The sequence below is a fragment of the Pistacia vera genome, unplaced genomic scaffold (assembly GCF_008641045.1).
Source record: "Pistacia vera cultivar Batoury unplaced genomic scaffold, PisVer_v2 Contig152, whole genome shotgun sequence".
Classification (NCBI taxonomy): Eukaryota; Viridiplantae; Streptophyta; class Magnoliopsida; order Sapindales; family Anacardiaceae; genus Pistacia; species Pistacia vera.
The window spans coordinates 72818-86831 of NW_022195597.1; the positions used below are offsets into that span (position 1 = coordinate 72818).

Sequence of the window (14014 nt, forward strand, 5' to 3'; positions counted from 1 at the left end):
ACTCCTTACTCCATTTGTACCATCGAAACAGAAACAAAAAAATCAATAATCTGTAGAACTCCTTACTCCATTTGTACCATCAAAACAGAAACAAAAAATCAATAATCTACAGTACTCCTTACTCCATTTGTACCATCGAAACAGAACCAAAAAATGTCAATGCACTGTAGATAAACAAAAATGTCAATAATATGCAGTACTCCTTACTCCATTTGTACCATCGAAACAAAACCAAAAAATGTCAATACACTGCAGAGAGACTCAACATACTCAATAATCTGCAGAACTTCTTACTCCATTTGTACCAATTTGCAAAAAAAAAAAAAAACATCTTCTCAAATCAAAAATGACACACTCCATACACACTCCTTCAGTTTCTTGAAGTTGGCACACCAACTTCTTGTTCACTGGAAATATTAACTGCAACTACATTGAGTTTTTGTTTCAGCTCTTGAAATTGAGCTACTGATAAGGACTTAGTCAGAACATCAGCAATTTGCAACTTCGAAGGAACATATTGGACTATCACCTTCTTAGCAAGAACTTGATCTCTTATATAATGTGTGTCAATCTCAATGTGTTTGGTTCTTGCATGATAAATAGGATTAGATGCCAAAGCTCCTGCACTAAGGTTATCACACCATATTACATGAGTGGCACTCAAGCTTATACCCAATTCAAAAAATACACTATCTAACCAAGCCAATTCAGTGGCTGTATGTGCAAGTGCCTTGTATTCAGCCTCTGTGGAAGATAATGCAACAACCTTTTGCTTACGAGAGCTCCATTGAATAAGATTAGGCCCCAAGTAAATACAATAACCACTTGTAGACCTTCGGTCATCAAGATTACTTCCCCAATCTGCATCTGTATAACACTCAACACCAAAAATAGTTGCTGGCCTAAATTGCAGCCCATGAAACTGAGTGCCTTTGATATACCTTAAGACTCTCTTGCAGGCTTGCCATTGAAGTTCAGTTGGGGCTTGAAGAAATTGACTGAGCTTGTTAACAGTGAAGCTTATATTAGGCCTGGTCAAAGTTAGATATTGCAAGGCTCCTATGGTGCTTTTATATAAACTAGGATCCTTGAATAGCTCACTGTCAGAACTAAAAAGTTTTGTTCCAGCAGCCATAGGAGTAGGACAAGCATGAGCATCTTGCATCTTTGTTTTAGCCAATAGATCAACAATGTACTTAGTTTGTCATAAATGAAGACCTTCAGCATTTCGATGAGCTTCTAAACCAAGAAAGTAGGTGACATAGCCAAGAGTTTTCAGAGCAAATTCACTGTTTAATTCTGTCACAAGCTGTAAAATAGCAGATTTGTCTGATCTAGTAACCAGGATGTCATCAACATAGATGAGAATGTATAGAACCTGAGTTGCATTCTGAAAAATAAACAGGCTTGAATCTGATACATAATTTTTGAATCCTCTATTCATTAGGGCTTGCTTCAGCTTTTCAAACCAAGCCCTCGGAGCTTGTTTAAGACCATATAATGCCTTATTGAGTTTGCACACATGGGATGAAAGCTGAGGATGTTCAAAACCTTCAGGTTGACGCATGTAAACAGTTTCACTTAGGGTGCCATTGAGAAAGGCATTATTAACATCAACTTGTTGGATGTCCCAGCCTTTTGAGATAGCAAGGGTAAATATAATTATAATAGTGGCAGGTTTGATAACTGGACTAAATGTTTCAAAATAGTCCAAACCAGGGGTTTGCTGAAAATCCTTTGCAACCAACCTGGCTTTATATTTTTGTAATGACCCATCAGCATGAAACTTGACTCTAAACACCCATTTATTTCCAACAATATTCATATCATGTGTTTTTGGTACAAGGGTCCATGTCTCATTCTTTAGTAAGGCTGTAAACTCATCATGCATAGCTGTTCTCCACTCAGCACTAGCAAGGGCTTCACTTACTGAAGCAGGTTCAGGTTGGACAGTTAATGGCTTTGACACTACAAAGACTGTTCTAGACTAATCAGCAAGTTTGGCTAAAGTAAGCATAGGATGTGTGTTGATAGATGATTCAGGTTTGGATGAATGTGAGTAAGGATGAGAAAATGTATCAGAAAACTTATATGAGGACAGATCAACTACAAGTGGACAAGAAGTAGTCTTCGGTGATGCTAAAAAGGAAGTGGTGGCTGTTTCTATGGGTAATGTAGGCTGTGAAGACATAACTAGACAAGAATTATCTGGTAAAACTGGTGTGAAGGTAGAGGATGTTGGTGTGTGAGTGGCTGAATTTGTCTTGGTAGTAAAAGGTGCAGTAGACACTAATTTAGAATCTGTTACTGTAATTGATGAAGAGGATTGAGGAGATGAAGGACTTGGTGATTGAGGTAAAAACACAGGATGACATGAAGAAGAAGGATTAGGACAACCAGAACTAATGGAGAGTGGAATTTGCTTACCAGTTGTTGTCGTGTGACAAGTTGAGAACCAAGGCACTGCTGGAGAATCATTGCTAGAGAATCATTGCTGGTTGAATCAGTTGCAATGGGTACCGAGACAAAAGGAAAACTGAATGTAATGGGAACAGATGATGAAGAAACAGGTTTAGATTTTGAGGACTGAAAACCAGTAGCAAAGGGAAATTGTGTTTCATTAAATTGAACACTAGGTGTGACAAAGAGTTTTCCTTCAGCAGTGATACATTTATATCCCTTATGGATGAGACTATAACCAACAAAGACACATTTAGAAGAAAAGTTGAGTTTATGTTTACTAAAATCTCTCAAGTAAAGAAAACAAGCACAACCAAAAACCTTTAAGGATGAGTAAAGAGGTGGTCTACCAAATAAAACTTGATAAGGTGATATAAAATTCAAAACTGAGCTAGGCATCCTATTTATTAGAAAAACAGCAGTTTCAAAAGCCAACCACCAAAAATGCAAAGGCATGGATGCTTGTGCAAGTAAGGTCAAACCAGTTTCAGCAATATGTCTATGTTTTCTCTCACTTCGTCCATTTTGTTGATGGACATACGCACAGGAATGTCTAAACTGAATTCCAGCATTAGTAAGGTAAGAAACTAACCCTTTATATTCACCTCCTTGGTCAGATTGTAAGCACTTGAGTTTGTAATTAAATTGTCTCTCAACTAAGTGATGAAATTTAATGAACACGGAATTAACCTCAGCTTTAGTTCTTAATGGAAAAATCCAGGTGAATCTACTGAAATCATCAATGAAATGAATATAGTACTTAAATCCATCAAAAGATGATATTGGAGCTGGCCCCCAAACATCACTATGAACAAGTTCAAGAGGTTGAGAAGCTCTAGAATGAGAAACTAGAAAACTGTTCCTATGGAGCTTTCCTAGTTTGCAGGCATCACAAAAGAAAGAAGAGGAAACAGACTGTGTATGATTAGGATGAAGATGAGACAAAATTTTAGTAAGCACATCAGAATGGGGATGTCCTAACCTATTGTGCCAGAGGAATGTATTAGCATTAGTGTGACTGACATGAAATGCTGATGATGTAGTAGTCAACATGGAGTGTTTATGATCAGCATTTGCAGTGTTCAAACCAGTTTCAGAACTGGGAATTATATCTGTACTTAAATTAGCATTAACCAGAAAAGTTGCAGAAGTACAATCAGAACTTAAATTTTCAGACTTCTTAAACTGTCCAATATCAGTATTTTCAGAATGCAATAAATTAGCAGAATTCACAATTTTATTATTATCAGTATTTGCAGAATTCAACAAAATTACAGGATTATGTCCATTATCTGTACTTAAATGATCAGTCATCAAAGAGGACACAGGAGTATAACTAGAATTGGAAGAAGTTTCATTCACTGAGCAAGAATTTGTATTACCAAAACAAATATTACAATTATGATCAGTATGCAGAGTACATTTATTGAAATTCAAAGCAGCATTGCTAGCTGTATATTTGTCAGTAGAGTTATTTAGCTCATTCTGAAATGTTTTATTACTACCTAACGAATTATGACCAACTGAAGAAACAAAAGCTTTTGAGTTCAAACTGATAGGAATACTCTTCACAGGAAAACTAGATGAAGTGTTAACAGTCAGGGAAGGTGATGGCAGACTAGAGGGAATGTGCAACTGATACAAGCCAGCTTTAATTCCTCCCTGCAATAGCACTGTTCTGGTATCCTTGTCCTTAACAAGGCAGCAATCAGAATTAAATTCCACAACTACATTATTATCTTGTGTAAATTTTGAAATACTAAGAAGATTCTTAGTTATTTTTGGCACACACAAAACATTTTTCAAATATAAACACTTAGACTGTAGAGAACTAGGTAACAAGGTAAAGCCAATATGTGAAATGTTGACAGACTCACCATTGCCTACTTGTAGTTGATCGACCCCCTCATAATTCCTGCTGGTTGCTAGTTGGTTAGGATCAGAAGTGACATGGTCAGTAGCACCTGAATCCATGTACCAGGCTGGATCAGGTGTGTTGACAGTAGGGATAGTTATAGGTATTATGGTATTAGGAGGGTGAGATGGATTTTGATGAGTTACAAAATAGTTCTGATTTGGTGATTGATATGGAGGAATAATCATAGGTGCTATGGAGTGTGGATGGTGTAAGGGAGTTTGATGAGACACAAAGTAGGCTTGGCTGGGTGACTGCATTTGTTGACTGGGAACTAGAAAGCTATGTTGCTGTGAGCCTTGCTGCTGAGTAGAGAAAGAAGCATTGGTGTCTTCTTGTTGCAAATTGGTTCCTAAATGAGAAATGCCAGGATAAGATGCTTGTGAAGAGCCACCAACAGAACTAGAATTTGGCCGAATACTAGAACCAAACTGTGTTGATGAAACCCCAAACTGAGCAGCAGAATTCACACCATACTGAGACAGAGAACTAGCATTGAACTGTGAAGAACCAACATTGAACTGTGGAGGAGCTCCATTATAGTTCGAATTGTATCTATGGTAGCACTGGATTGCTGTATGACAATTTTACTGCAGACTTGGTAGATTCGTTTACCTCAACCATTACCTCGGCCTTTTCCTCTTCCAAAAGTGTTGTAACCAGGTGCTCTAAAGGATGGAAAAGAAGCACTAAAAGATCCACCAAACTGATTTTGATGTCCAGTAGGGAAATATGGATCACCATGAATAGACGGTGCATAAGCCTGATACATTGGTGCAAGAGGCGGATTATGACTCAAGGTCATCATATTGTTGAGTGCGTTTGGAGTTCCAGTTGCATCACCACTTGTATTGGTAGATCCTTTCGCATCAGCAGAGTGTACAGATTTGCTACCAGAATTATTGAGAGAAGCTAAATTGACTAAGCTATTATAAAAATCACCAGTATTAAACTTCTCAAGTCTCATCTCATACTTTTGAAGCAGGAGTTGAGCTTCCTGCAATGTTACTGAATCAAACTTATATTCAATTCGAGATGTCAAATTAACCACAGCAGCATCAAACTCTGGCCCTAGTCCATCCAATACATACTGAAGAAGATCTTCATCAGTTATCACCTGACCACTGGCGAACAAACTCTCTGCAATCCCTTTCATTTTCTTAATGAATTCATTTACACTCATACTTCCTTTTTGAGTGTTTTGAAGTAAATTCTTCAAGTGAAGTGCTCTTGCTTTGGAATCGGTAAGAAATTCATTTTCAAGACTATACCAAATTTNAGTCTCATCTCATACTTTTGAAGCAGGAATTGAGCTTCCTGTAATGTTACTGAATCAAACTTAGATTCAATTCGAGATGTCAAATTAACCACAGCAGCATCAAACTCTGGCCCTAGTCCATCTAATACATACTGAAGAAGATCTTCATCATTTATCACCTGACCACTGGCGGACAAACTCTCTGCAATCCCTTTCATTTTCTTAATGAATTCATTTACACTCATACTTCCTTTTTGAGTGTTTTGAAGTAAATTTTTCAAGTGAAGTGTTCTTGCTTTGGAATCGCTAAGAAATTCATTTTCAAGACTATACCAAATTTCAGAGGCAAACTGACATTTGGATATATGACTAAACATACATTCTGAAATAGAAGCCAAAAGCCAAGTTACAAGAAGCTTATCAGTCTTTTTCCAAGCTATATAAGCTGGATTAATCTTCCCTTTAGTTAGGTTATTTTCAATTGATTCAGTAGAACAGTCAATTTCTGAAGCAATCAAGGGTTCAGGACAAGGAACAAAACCTGTCAAATGTTCCTCCAATTCGTGCGCTCCTACGGCTGATAAGACTTGCAACCTCCAGAAGCGGTAATTGTCTTTGTAATTATCCCTTGTAAGCTTCGGATTCACTACTTGTAAGCTAGATGAGAAGATTGAAGATTGAGAAGAGTTGAACAGTGAAGACTGAGTTGAACCGAGAGTTGTTTTCTCCATGTTACAATCGGACTGAAAACCAGAAACCTTAGCCATGGACGCTAGTCACAGGCTCTGATACCATATGAGATTTGGAACAAAATTGAAAGAAAATTGAGAACTGAAATTCGTAGATCTGATTTCTTATTTCAGAATATTACAAACTGCAGTTGACCTCTCTTTTATATTAAATGAGAGAGATGACAATGATAATGAAAAACGACACCGCATGAGTTAGTAAACAAAACTATTGTCTTGACCTTTTTGCCCTTTCTTCTTTCTTTGGTCAACAATTTATTCAATCATCCCACCAAATTAATTATTAAATCTGAATTCTCTTATTTCAATAATATCTTCTGTGTTTATGGTTTTCTTTTTTCTTTTTTAATTAATGGTACATCCGAAAAATTCTCTAATCAAGTTTTTCATGAAACCTGATTTGAAGACAATTTTCTTCTTCTTTTAATTAATAATCCTTGTAAACTACACAAAGGTCTAAAGGTCTCTAAATGCTACTGGCAAGTGATAAAATGTAAACTTAATAAACCATATATCACATATAATGTTAAACAATAAAACTAGTAACAATAGGTTATATATATTGCCTCACCAACTAGCTAATCAAATGCGAGCCCCTCCTCGGACGTATTCCTTCTTTTACTCATCAGCACGGCATTAGCAACCGTTTCTAGCTGTTGTTCCCCTCCCAATGGCAGGTTCTTACGCATTACTCTCCTCCGTCTCTGGAAACACCACTTTCCATCTGACTTGCATGTGTTAAGCATGCCCCAGCATTCATCCGAGCCAGGATCGAACTTGAAATCAATTTTCATGCTTAAAAAAAAAAAAAAAAAAAAAACTCTAGATCTAGTGTACAACATTTATGAATTTTGTCAATAATTAATACCGATCCACACTTAGTAATTCACGTCTTACCTCTAAAGAACTCACATTATTTTCTGTTTTTAACTGGGATTTCTCTAATCCACAATGTCACCCGAGCAGGGGGATCATGCATCGATATCTCTGTCTTCCCTAAATATGCCTAGTAACGTCTGTTCATTTGAATCTGTGTGAGAAGTGCGCATGAAAATTTGAATGTACAACTGACAATCAAGACTACAAAACATTAATAAATAATGGTATTCTAAGCTAAATAAGTTTTTTACATAAAAACCATACATCTTTTTAACATTTCATTTCATTAACCAATTAGGGGCCAAGTTATTATTACTGATGATAATATATATGATGAAATTGTATATATCTGTGACTTTTGACCAACTATATAATTGGTTCCTAAACTATCGACATCCTATTTATCATACAAAATTTCAACACGTTTTGAAATCAATGTTTCACGACACCATGGCAACTACATATTTATTCATGGGCGGCGACTAAATTAAACCTCTTGCTTTTTCAGGCAATCACGTTCGTTTAATTGATTGGCAAAGAGATAAGTTTCTTCTCAAATCGTGCAGCAGTGTAGTTTTACTTGTATATTTAATTCAGTTGATAATTTATAAGAGAAATGGACCATCCTCTGATCTATAAAAGGCCACTTCCTTGAGCAATTAACCAATACATCATTTCTTTTTTCATACAATATTTCGATGGCTCTTAGTCGTATCTTCTTCACAAGCTCTTTGCTTCTCTTCTCGTTGCTTATCCTTGCTTCTGCAGGTGATTATGGTTATAGCACCAACCCGGAGGGTGACAAACCAAAGTCTCAGGGTTACAATTCCAAGCCAGAAAGCAATGGTTATGACTCTAAACCATATGTGGAGAAGTTAAAGCCTCAGGATAATGGTTATGGATCTAAGCCAAAGGGCAATAATTATGGCTACAAACCATATGTTAAGAAGTCAAAGCCTCTAGTAAAGGGTTACGATTCCAAGCCAGAAGCTAATGGTTATAGCCCCAAACCATATGTTGAGAAGTCAAAGCCCGAGGAAAAGGGTTACAATTCCAAGCCAGAAGGCAGTGGTTATGGCTCCAAGTCATACGGTGAAAAGTCAAAGCCCGAGGGCAATGGCTATGGTTCCAAGTGATCACATGATAATGGTTATGGCTCCTTACTATAGGTTGAGAATGCAAAGCCTAAGGAAAAGGGTTATGGTTCTAAGCCAAAACATAATGGTTATGGCTCCAAGTTATATATTAAAAAGTCAAAGCTTGAGGGTAGTGATTATGGTTCCAAGCCAAAAGGTGATGGTTATGGTGCCAAACCATATGTTGAAAAGTCAAAGCCTAAGGGTAATGGTTATGGTGCCAAACCATATGTCGAAAAGTCAAAGCCTAATGGTAATTAATAGTTATGGTTCCAAGCCAGAAGGTAATGGTTATGGCTTTAAACCATACGTTGAAAAGAAGTATGAGTATAAGAGTTATTCTAATTTCTAGGCCAGAAGAAAATGGTTATGGCTCTAAACCATAGGTTGAGAAGTCAAAGCCTGAAGATAAGAGTTACGGTTCAAACTTCAAAGTCAGAAGGTAATGGCTATAGATCTAAGCCAAAAGATAATAGTTATAATTCAAAGCCAAGTGGTAATAGCTATGGCCCTAAGATGGATTTTCAAAAATCAAAATCCGCATAATATCACAGTGAAGACTCAAAACCGAATCACAATAAAGGTGCGTTTTGTTCGAGGAATATTGGATTACTGGTTATGTTAGATTATCAGAATCTTATATTATCTTGGAGATTATTGGAAATCTTTAGAAAAATATGTTTAGTTAGTTGGTGGGTATTTTATATTAATATGTTTGGTTAAGGGAATAAATTGGTGTGTATGTTATTTAAATTACTAAATTACCCTCTTTTTAAATATTAATATAATATTATTTTTATTATTAATTGTTGAATAATTTTTTTAACCCCCAATATTTCAGATTTAGCTAAAACACCTCCGCTTATATAAAACTTTAATTTATGACAAAATCACCCCCTGCCACCACTTGCTGCCACCGTAAACCACCGTCGGAAGTTGCCGAAAGTCCCCGTGAGTAGCTCACCGTGACCGCGAGGCTCCGATATGGCCAGAAATGGCCAAATCTATTTTGGCCATTTCAAGCCAGATCGATAGATCTGGTCGTTAACGGTTAGATCCTTGGCCATTATCGACCAGATCTGGGCGAGATCTACTTGTTAATAGCCATAAACCTGGTCGTTGGCTGTTAACAGGTAGATCTCGCCCAGATTTGACTGCTAATGGCCAAGGATCTGGCCTGAAATGGCTGTTTTCGACCATTAATATGGCTAGAAACGACCATATCGAAGCCTCTTGGAGCCTCCCAGCGACTCTCGGTCATTTTTAGGGACTCCGACGACTTATCGGTGGCGGTCCGTGGTGGTTGGCCTGCTGTTGACGGTGGTGGCTCGGTGGTAGTGGTGGTCTGTAATTTGTTTTAAATATAAGGGCATTATTGTCCAAAAACTTAATTAAACAAGGGTAAAATTGAAATGATATATTAATGTAAATTGATTTTAAAACAGAGGCATTATTGTCCAAAATTTTTATTAATAAAGGATAGAATTGTAACAAAAATAAGATTACCTTAGTAATCTTACAATACTTAAGAAAATGGAGGTAATCAGATTACCTCCACTATTACCAACAGTAACAGCTATTAGTAATACAAGATTATCGTAATCTTATATTATTTGACAACTAAATATGGTAATAAAGTAATATAAGATGACATAACTCCAGTAATTTTAAATTACCTTCAACCAAATGGCCCCTAAAGGTTATGACTCTAAGCCAACAAATACTGACTTTGGTCGTAGGTCGGCTCCAACTAGTTATTAAATTTATTTATTGTTTGCAAATGCTCTATGTTCTATGTTTTGATTTTTCGTTTTTGTTATTATTTTTTGTCTCAAAATTCTTCCTGTTCATTGTATTCTTTGATTTGTGATTAGAGAAAGATTACCAAGTGGGTAATGATGTCATTGCGCAGTTATGTATTCAACACCTCATGAGATTGAGAATTTCTTTAATCTAAATCTCTAATCAGATCATTAACACGCCTCAGGTTTCAGTATCCATTCCAAAAGAGACTTTGTGCTGTGATAGAAATAATCCATTTTGAAATATGATCATTGTTTGAAATAGTCATTTCTACCCTTTCAACCATCAGATTTCACTACCAGTGTCGTCTCATATTTACTTTCACCATACCTTAATGATGTCCATGTAAAACTCCCCAAAAATGATTATGTGTATCTGCCCCACCTTCCTCGCATTGGATTTTTCAGGTTTTTCATTAAAAGCAAAGGAAAATTCTCACATTCAGTTATCTTATCTTGTATCACTTTTCCTGCCATGCCCGCAAGGCCAGTCTCGACTCTGTTTCCTGTGATCAGATTTTCAGGTTCAAAAGACAAACTTTGATTTCCTGTGAAGGATCTATGTTTCTTTTGTTTATCATTATAATTATATCAGGTTTCAGAATTTGTTGTAGCAAAATAATATTTATGATAAGCCACAAGTGTAATATACAACTGCAATAGCACAAGAGGAATACATATCAATTACATTTAGGTAATAGCTTAATAAAGTGGTGAAAACCACAGGAAAAGTTAAGAACTGACTTAATAGTATCGCCATTTAAGGTAAATGATATCCCTTTCGAGGAAATCATAATCTACCCGCTGTAAATAAATAGAGAACTTTTTCAGAAAGTGACTGGTTAGATATAAAAGAAGGTAACTCTTTGTACCAAGCATGCTCAACCTCTGCTTCATTGATTCACTCAGGTTCAACTTCTCCATTCATTAATTCACTCAAATCTTACTCGCTCAAGTTGAAAACTTCCTCATTCATCGATTCACTTAACTCCTACTCCGTAGTCCGTAGAACTGCTTCCACCTTCATTCATTGATTTATCAAACCCCAATTAAGAAGGATGTCATTTGGTGAAGAGAGATGTTCTGTGATCATGACAAGCATTCAGTTCGAGCCCTGTCCATGATTATAATTGACAAAGAAGTTAAAACTCTGGATATAAAACCATAAAGAAGATAGAGGTTTATGAGATCTTTCATTACATGCCTCGCAAATTTAGTAAGCTCCCACCATAATATTGATACTAATAAGATTCTAGTAACATGTAACAATGTTGTAGTAATGAAAAATAGCTTTTACAACAAGTGTCTAAGGTTACTAAAACATTACTTTTGTTTAACAAAGTCTTGTCTTTGCCAATAAAACATCATGCCAGTAGCATTAATGTACCAATTCTTAGTTTGGCTACAAAGAAAAATTTTATTTGAAAACAGTCTTTGCTACCACAAATGGCTACGAGCCAGCCTAGATTGATTAGTAAACTTAGAAGAGAAAATCCGACAGGGCCCGGCTTTTCTTTCTTTTCTTTTTCTGGAATATTTTGCACCCTTCAAAATGAAGAGCTACTTCAGGTTTCTATTAAAAACATCTAAAATTGCTTTACTATCAGACAGGGGGAAAATGAGAATACAGAAAATATTTATTAAGTTTACCATTGATTTGCAGCAAAACAAAACATATTATTGCGAGTGAGAGATATTCAAAATAATTGATATTCAAGTTCTTATAAAACAACTATAATATTACAAAAAAAGTATACGTTAGCGAAGTAAAACCAAGCTCTATTTAAGATGAAAATCACTATTAACAGTAGTTTCTCTGATGAGAAGAAAAAAGGTGTTAAGAGACCGTCCCAGCCCAACACTAGAGAGCCAAAATCATGACTGATAGAAGCTAGAGCATGAAGTTTGAAACGATTCCCTAAAATTTACAATAAATTTTGTTCAGGAAAAGTTTACAATATGAAACTACACTAAATAGAGAAACTACTTGAATCATTCAACTAATCATAACTCTTGAACCTCACGCTCAAGTATCCTACAAAGAGTACATTCACTATCCAAGACAAACTAAATGAACCAAATCCAAGAAGATTATTAAGCACAAATAGCTAAAGTTTGATTGTGAAAAACCGAGCACATTAAGAAATTATTCAGCACAGAGAGACAAGAAGGAACAGAGAAAAGTTAATCTATACTAACTTAGAATAAGCAATAAAAATAACATCTGTATTTGCATTGGGATGTTGAAAAATCTACATATAGGAGCCCTGCAAATTCTTTGATACCATGATTTCGCATCAGCATATCTGATGCGCACAGAATCTTTTAAAAGAGTCTTCAGTTTAGCTAACAAAATAGAAACCAATATCGAGATACATATGGATGAATGATGATTGCAAATTCTTTGATACCAAGTTTCCTCGTCCTGTACTATGGTATTAGTACCAACACAATATTCTAGTAACAAGTAAAGATGTTCCAATAACAAGAAATAATATTTTATTAACACAATATTCATCATTCGTTGTAGGTACCAAGCATTGTACCAGTAAAATCACTATACCAATTCCCTGTTCGATTACGAGTAAAATCTTCAATATGAAAAAATGGATTTGCTAAACTACCACCCATTTGAACCTTTAATAAATTGATGGTAAAAAGAGAGAATTGGACAGACCTAGTTGTACTCTCTCTTCATTGTCAATCAAAATTTTTGTCATATCTAATAAAATTTAATGGTAAAAGCACCCAGACTCAAATTATTTACTGTTAAACAAGGGAAAATTGACACCATAAAAATCAAATATTCTTATAAGTTTACCTTATAAAGATATTACGATTCTTCTCAAACATATATAACATTGCAAAATTAGTCCCTCCCTAAGATGAAACTCACTAGAACCACCCACTTGTGGCCGGATGGATAGATGGGCGCATGGTTGAAAGCACCTCCAGGTCTCCTTGGTGGCCAATTACCCTACCTAAAATAAAATAAAAAAACTCACTAAATCTATAGGCAGAAACATTATGCAACTTCAACAACAAGAAAAGAAATGCTTACATTTAGCGAGAGGCCAGAGAGCTCCAAGGAACAGCCATAACAATACTTTGGAAAAGCTAAGGGCGACTCAGTAGTGGTATCATCATTCAAAGTGAAAGTCCCCGGATCGTGTTTAGGGTGATCTAAATCAACCTCCATGAGAAGTCTTTGAGCTAAATAAACACAGACCCGTTTCCTAAGAGTGTGGAAGAGAAGATCTGGAAAACTAATGGCAAAAGCTAGAAGTAGAAGATGAAGGAGAAAGATATTTTTTTGAAGGTGGGGACTAGGGCTAGTCCTTTGTCAGTCTCCACCTTTAAAAAATTTTATATACATTTCTTTCTTTTTTCCTTAATAATATAGAATTCATCTTTCATTAATAATATAGTATACAGTATTATAGAATTCATTCATCTCTCTCATTTCAACCCTCTTTATTCCATCTTCTGCCGTTCAATCCTTCTTATTTTATTTTCTTGCAATTACACTACCAAATTTTCTAACATACATGCTTGATTATATAAATCAAATTTAAATAAAAAATCTGAAATTTAATTACCAAAGTTAGTTTTAAAAAGTATTTCTAATAAAAAGTCATAATATTATATAAGCTCGTATTATAATAATATTACAGTATATGATCTTTGAGGCATTATTACCTACACTAATTTATAGTTACTTTTTTTAACTAGATTTTAAAACTAATTTCTATTTTAAATTTAATAATTTAATTTTAACTTGATAAATTTAAATCTTTTCACCAGCAATTGCCAGA

General features: G+C 35.5%; 1 long non-coding RNA gene across 1 annotated transcript; it reads right to left on the reverse strand.

Moving 5' to 3' along the window:
- Nucleotides 1–10817: 10817 nt before the first annotated feature.
- LOC116124478 lies at nt 10818–13575 on the reverse strand. Its single transcript, XR_004127216.1, has 3 exons — nt 13261–13575; nt 13021–13180; nt 10818–11313 (listed from the first exon to the last, which is right to left on the reverse strand). It is a non-coding gene; the product is annotated as an uncharacterized LOC116124478 (long non-coding RNA).
- Nucleotides 13576–14014: the final 439 nt, after the last annotated feature.